Here is a 6776-nt window from a genome sequence, read left to right on the forward strand (position 1 = left end):
CTTCTGGCTACAGTGAGCAATGGCGTCCGAGAAAGAAAGAGAGAGAAAGACTGTTGTTGTTGAAAAAGTGGCCGTTTCTCACTTTTCTGTGTCACGGAACGCAGTTTTAAGATAATTTGAGGCGAGAAATTGGCCATTTAGAGTCTAAACATGTGCTGTGTGTGTTAAGATGTGACGTATTTATAGTTCGGCAGCGGCGTTATCGGCGGGGATCAGCTCCGCCTCTGTCAGGACGCCCGGAGCGCACTGAGAGCCGGCACAGAGCAGCTTAGCTCGGCCTGTCCTGAGGACCAATCGCAGCTCTTGCCGTCTCCGTTGTCCCTTGACGGAGTGACGGACACTTAAAAAATATTCCGTGCACCCGGAGACGACGCAGAGGCTCTTCGACAGGTTCTGCGCCGACGCAGAGGACTCTGCGTAGCTACGCAGAGCACTTTACGCAGGAGTATAAATTGGGCTTTAGAGTTTGTCTCTGCGGAGAAACTCAAAAAAAACAAAGTACGAAAGTCTGTGGAGCCGAAATGTCACACGGGGGAAAAACTGGATGTTTACCTGGACGTCCTGGGCTCAGATGATGTCACCGTACACAAACACAACTGGTTTGCTTATCTCCTCGACAGACCATCAATCAAGACTGTTGAGTCCACGAAACGCAGCAACCGACAAACATTGGGAACGCACTTCGTCCGATAGCTAAACGGCATCGCGTCTGTATTTTTTATTTAGCGACGGCGTCGGTCGTCAGACAATGACGATAAGCGTTGAGACGCTGGTATAAAACCACACCTCGTGTTGTTTGTGCTCCGAGTTGGTGTCGATGCAGTCGTGCCGACTTTTTTATCCATTCATCCAGCCGTGCGCGCATGCAGCACTGGAATATGGATCAAAAAATATCCTCCTCAGATACGTGGAATTCAAAAAATATGAAATCAAAATCGTCAGAAATTGTTTATTGCGAGAAATATGAAAGAATTTTGCATCATATGACGTGAAAATGCCCGTACGTGTAAAACAAAAACTTAAAAAAAAAAATATGTACAAATATGTAGCTTCGTTCCGAAAGTTGACCTAATTGAGCAAAACCAACGTGATTGTTGGATTCAGCGCATTAAAATTATCCTAAATCGGCTTTAAAAAAAAAAACTTGTTACTAATCGATTACTAAATTAATCGTCAACATGTGTTTTAATCATCGGTTTGAAGCTTTTTTTAAATGATTAAAACAGCATTTATGATCGTTTTAGCCTCTTAAATGTGAATATTGTCTGGTTTCGGCTTGTCCTCATAGGAGAACCCTTTTTGGCTCCAGGTAGAACCTTTTTATAAAGGTTCCACCTGGAACCCTTTTGGAGGGTTCCACCAAGAACCCTTTTAAAACCCCTTTATTCAGGAAAGGGGTTTTAAAAGGGTTCTCTGGATCAAAACGGTTCTTACTGGAACCATTAGTGTTACCAAGAACCCTTGGAAAAACACTTTCTTTGGGGGGAAAAAAGGGTTTTTCAGAAGCAAATGGTTCCAGGTAGAACCTCAGCCGTTGTAGAAGAACCCTTTTGGAACCCTTATTTCTAAGAGTGTATGACAAAAAAAATATTTAAAAACTGAATTATTTTGAAAAACATCTGATCAGCGTTTTTTTTTAACATTTTATGGACCAAACTGTTCACGGTGAAAATAATCGACTGATTGATCGATTCCGAAAAAACAATCGTTAGTTGCAGCTCTTCATCGCGTCCACGTCTCGTTTCGAAGGCTTCCGTAAATCGAACGCCCCGGGTTTACGCCCCTGTTTGCCGAGAACCCCGCGATCTCTGCTCGTCTCTGTGGTGAAAAGCAGACTCTGAGGAGGCAGAAATGTCGAAGGAAGGGGCAACGACACGCTCCAGTGACGGCCAGGCGCTGACACACGACTCTTAGACGAGAGAGAAAGAAAAAAAAAGAAAAAGCCCCCGGGGCGTGTGGAGAGAAAAATGTCGTTGTTGTGTTTGTGTGCACGCACACGCACGCACACACACACACACACACGCGCACGTGCACACAGTCTCCCAGTGAAACCACAAGTGACCTCATTTGACTGTTGCCCTGATCAACAATGCAGAAAAAACCAACTGCTCTCTTCATAATTACTCGGTTACCGAGACGTGATGCTAACAGCGATGCTAACATGCTAAAGTGTCTCCGTGCACCGTGCGAGAGCACAAAACAATCTATTCTCTGCCTTCATTATCGGGGGTTATTGTCTTCTTTTTTTTGTTGCGTCTTGTGTTTCTTTGAAGCGCCGCTCGCGCACACGTGTGCGTACGACAGCAAACGCCGCTCGCTCCTCCCGCCGCCGCCGCCGCCGCTGCTCTTTGAAGTGGCTTTTTGTCTCTCGTCTGCGAACAAGATGTCCAAATGAAAAGTAAATAACCACAAGCTCCGCCCTACAGCCGCAGTTTGCTCGATGGCGCGCAGAGACCGATGTTTATATATTGTTATAACCTGTATACAAACCAAACCGACCTTAAAGGTGCATTATGTAATAAATCTAAAGCAACTGGCCATAAAATCCTCCTAATATGTCACAGAGACTCAGGAATAATGTTCATATAACAAACTGAACTCACCAACAACAACAGTACAGACAAAATGTTTGCATTAAAAAAAAATATTTTGCAGACTGCAAATCATGTTTATGTTTTGAAATCATGTTTTTGCCATGTGGCGCCACCTACCGCCGCCTACCAATCATTGCGGTCGGTAGAGCCTCTGCTGCCGAGCAACCGCGGGGCCAAGTTTAAGGGCTGTATCGCCCAAGCGATGGTTTGCTATGGTTTGCTTTTCAATAAGTGTTCTTCTTCTTCTTCTTCTTCTTCTTCTTCTTCTGCGTCCAGAGATGACAGACTGGACGAAGCTTTTTCGCGTTATTCTGCCCCCTACAGTCTGAAGACGTATCTGCATTTAAGGGGTGTCCCATTTCTAAGTGACAAAATAAGCCCCAACACTTGGTTTTGAGGGCCAGTTAAGATTAAGGGTTGAGCTTGAGGGTTAAGATAGGAATTGGAATTGGCCCTAAACTCTTATCACTGTACCATTTTACTCTGGTAAAAGGGTGTGCTAAAAGCTAAAAGGCTGCCAAAGAAAGGAACGGTTATTTTTGGTACTTTTTCTAATGTAATGTCCCACTTGGTCTACCAACATCGCTGCAACAATACACCGTTGAGTGCCGAGACGGACGCGGAGACCCCGGGGGTTAACCGCAGAATTTGTGCGTCGTCGGCACTGAATAAAAAGGGGCAACGTGATACGACATGTGCGCCTGAACGCACCATAAGCACAAGACCCCATTCGCCTACAGAGTCGACACCTGAGGCGGCCGAGCCTCGGCGATCCATCACACGTCCCGACACATACATCAGCACACGCGTCCACGACGGCCCAAACGGCGTCTCTCTCTATATCGTCTTACTTCCAGCCTGACTCGTGTGTGTGTGTGTGTGTGTGAGTGGAGATGAGAGGATGTGTGAGTACAGGTAGAACTATGTGCCCTCAGGGTAGAACACAGAGGGGTTGGGGAGGGTTAATTTAGGGCAGGAAGGTGGTGTTCCTTGACATATTGGAGGAGGGGGAGGTTTTATCCTAAACGGTGCATTCATATTCAACACAAAGTGGATATTTCTGCACACACAAATGATATAAATACAAAATTACCATAATATCTAGGTCTGTTAATAAAGACGTCTTCACTCTTCTTCGTGAAGACCCCGGAGACTTTGTCGGATTCATGAATTTCGAATTGACTTTTTCTTGCGTGATACAGTATGTAAAACGCCTAAAGGGTATTTATTATTTATTATTAACACTGGCTACTGTTGTTGTTTAAAGAGAGAGAGACTGTGTCGATGATGGCGTGTGACGGGGAATCGTCTCCAGTCACGATGAAGTGAAGCTAGCGCGGGAATATTTCAGTCTGGTGCAGTAAATACAAATATGATGTTTCAACTCTGATAAAAAAAACAGACACAGAATGTGTCTAATGTGAATTAATACTGCAACTTTTGGAGCTTTTTTTCAGGATTTTCTGACCAAACTAATCAGAAAACAGCGAAAATATGGAGAAAAAAATTCAGCAGATTCATCCGTTATGAAAATAATCCTCATTTGCAGCCTTATATTATATAATTTTATACGATTATTCAATAAATAGATTATTAATAAATGACTAAATTAATCGTCACTTATTTTGTTCGTCGATAAAACAGTTTGGAGCTTTTTTTCAAGATTTCTGATTGTTTTCAGCTTCTTAAATGTGAATATTTGTCTCGGTTTCTTTCTTTGCTTCATTTAAACAAAGAAATCATTTAAACTGAATCATTTTTGTTTGTTTGTGGACAAAAACAAGACATTTAAGAACCTCATTAGTCAGCGTTTCTGACATTTTATGGACCAAACTAATGGGAAAACGGCGAAAATCATCCGTTATGGAAAATAATCCTTATTTACAGCCCTATATTACATTATATTATGACTATTCTGTCTATAAATCAGAGTTTTTGAGCTAAACTACAAAACATATAAATCATATACAATGTAAACTGCTGATATCAGGTGATCGGACGACTTATATTTTGGTTCCGATCTCAGCCTTTTGTTTCGGCTGATGGAGGCATCATCATCATCAGCGTCTCCTGGTACGACGGTGGAATGCTGGGAGTCTCACACAGTGCCGCGTCTCGCTCTTTACCTTCCTACCGAACCGCCGTGTTTGTACAACACACTGTGAGGGTGGAGGTGCAGTAGAGGAGGGGGAGGAGGGGGGGAGGGTACTCAGAGACACACTTCATGGGTTACTAAAGGAGTAGCAAACCCCCTGAAACTCTCCCTGGGGCTGGATAAGATGAGGGCCGGTGGGGGGTGGAGGTTAATATCGGGTTCTTCGAAAGTAGCGCCCCCCCCCCCGCTCTGCTTGTGTAGTGTGTGTGTGTGTGTGTGCGTGCGTGCGTGTGCATTCCTGTGATGTTGAGGAAACCTTGTACAACGACGTAACGTGAGCCTTGTTTTCCACGCCGCTGTAAACGGAAACCAAATTTAGCGATATCCTTATTAATGCGTCCGCTTATAGCCGGGGGTTTTTACGATAAAGCATAGTAGTAAAGTATCGCACGCATAAACGTGGCGCTACTGTGTACTACTACTACTACTAATAATAATAATAATAATAATAATAATAATAATACAACGGTAACAATGATACTGCCAGACTATTTTCTTTGCTAGCAAAAGAGCAAAATGTTTACTTAACCCTATTGTAGAGCCTGAATATGTGACCTATATGTATATATGTACATATACATATATATGTATGTATATATATTTATATATGTATATATACGTATAAATGTACATATATTTATACATATGTATGTATATGTATATGTATATACACACATGTATGTATATATATTTATATATGTATATATGTACATATGTATGTATATATATTTATATATATGTATGTATATGTATATACATACATATACATACATATATATGTATGTATATATATTTATATATGTGTATATATGTACATATGTATGTATATATATATATACGTATATATGTACATATATTTATATATATGTATGTATATGTATATACATACATATATACATATACATACATATATATGTATGTATATATATTTATATATGTATATGTACATATGTATATATATATATATTTATATATACGTATATATGTACATATATATTTATATATATATATATATGTGTGTGTGTATGTATATATGTGAATATATGTATATATATTTATATATACGTATATATGTGAATATATGTATATATTTATATATATATATATTTGTATATATGTGTGTATATGTATACATGTGTATATATGTATAAGTACAGTGACCTCAATCTGACCCGTTTGTGTGTGTGTGTGTGTGTGTGTGCGTGCTGTCACTTAAACTCCACTAAGAGGGGGGGGGGGGGCTCTGAGTTGGTGTGAAGTTAAATTTCCTTCTCTCCAGTCCTGGTCAGTCAATCCTCTTCATCTTGTACCTCTTAACTTAGTAATTAACTCCCTGATTGTGGGGGGGAGCTGTCATCGTGGTACGACCCCCCCGACACTTATTTAGCTGACCCTGCATGGGGGATTAGCCCGAGCTGGAAATGTGGTTGAGAGAGGGGGGGGGGGGGGGGGGGTTAATCCTTCACCTCGAGGTGTTTCACTGCAGCATCATCATCATCATCTCACAGGAACCTTAATTAAATCGCTGAGACACCGAGTCAGGAATGTTTGCCCTCCTCTCTCTCTCCACCTTTCTTTGCTTTTCCCATACTCCACGTCCTCCACGCTGGGTTTGTTTTGCCGCAGCAGCAGCAGCGGCGTCCAAATATTGATTTGGAGAAACTTTATTGTACCCGAACGCCTCGTAAATGCTACGGCGCGAGAGGTGTCCGCGCGTCCACCGTGTGGATTTGTCCGATTTATCCCGTACAGCTTAGCAGCGCCATGACAACAGGTGTACACACACACGCTGAGGAATTAAAGCGCTAAGTAGAACCATATAAGGTTCTTCGGCTTTTGGAGGGTTCCACCAAGAACCCTTTTAAAACCCTTTATTCAAAAAAGGGGTTTTAAAGGGTTCTCTGGATCAAAATGGTTCTTAATGGGACCATTAGTGTTACCAAGAACCCTTGAAAAACCCTTTGTTTGGCTTTTTCAAGTTTCTCAGAAGCAAATGGTTCCAGGTAGAACCTCAGCCCTTGTAGAAG

This window comes from Microchirus variegatus (genome assembly GCF_963457635.1).
Source record: "Microchirus variegatus genome assembly, chromosome: 19".
Classification (NCBI taxonomy): domain Eukaryota; kingdom Metazoa; phylum Chordata; class Actinopteri; order Pleuronectiformes; family Soleidae; genus Microchirus; species Microchirus variegatus.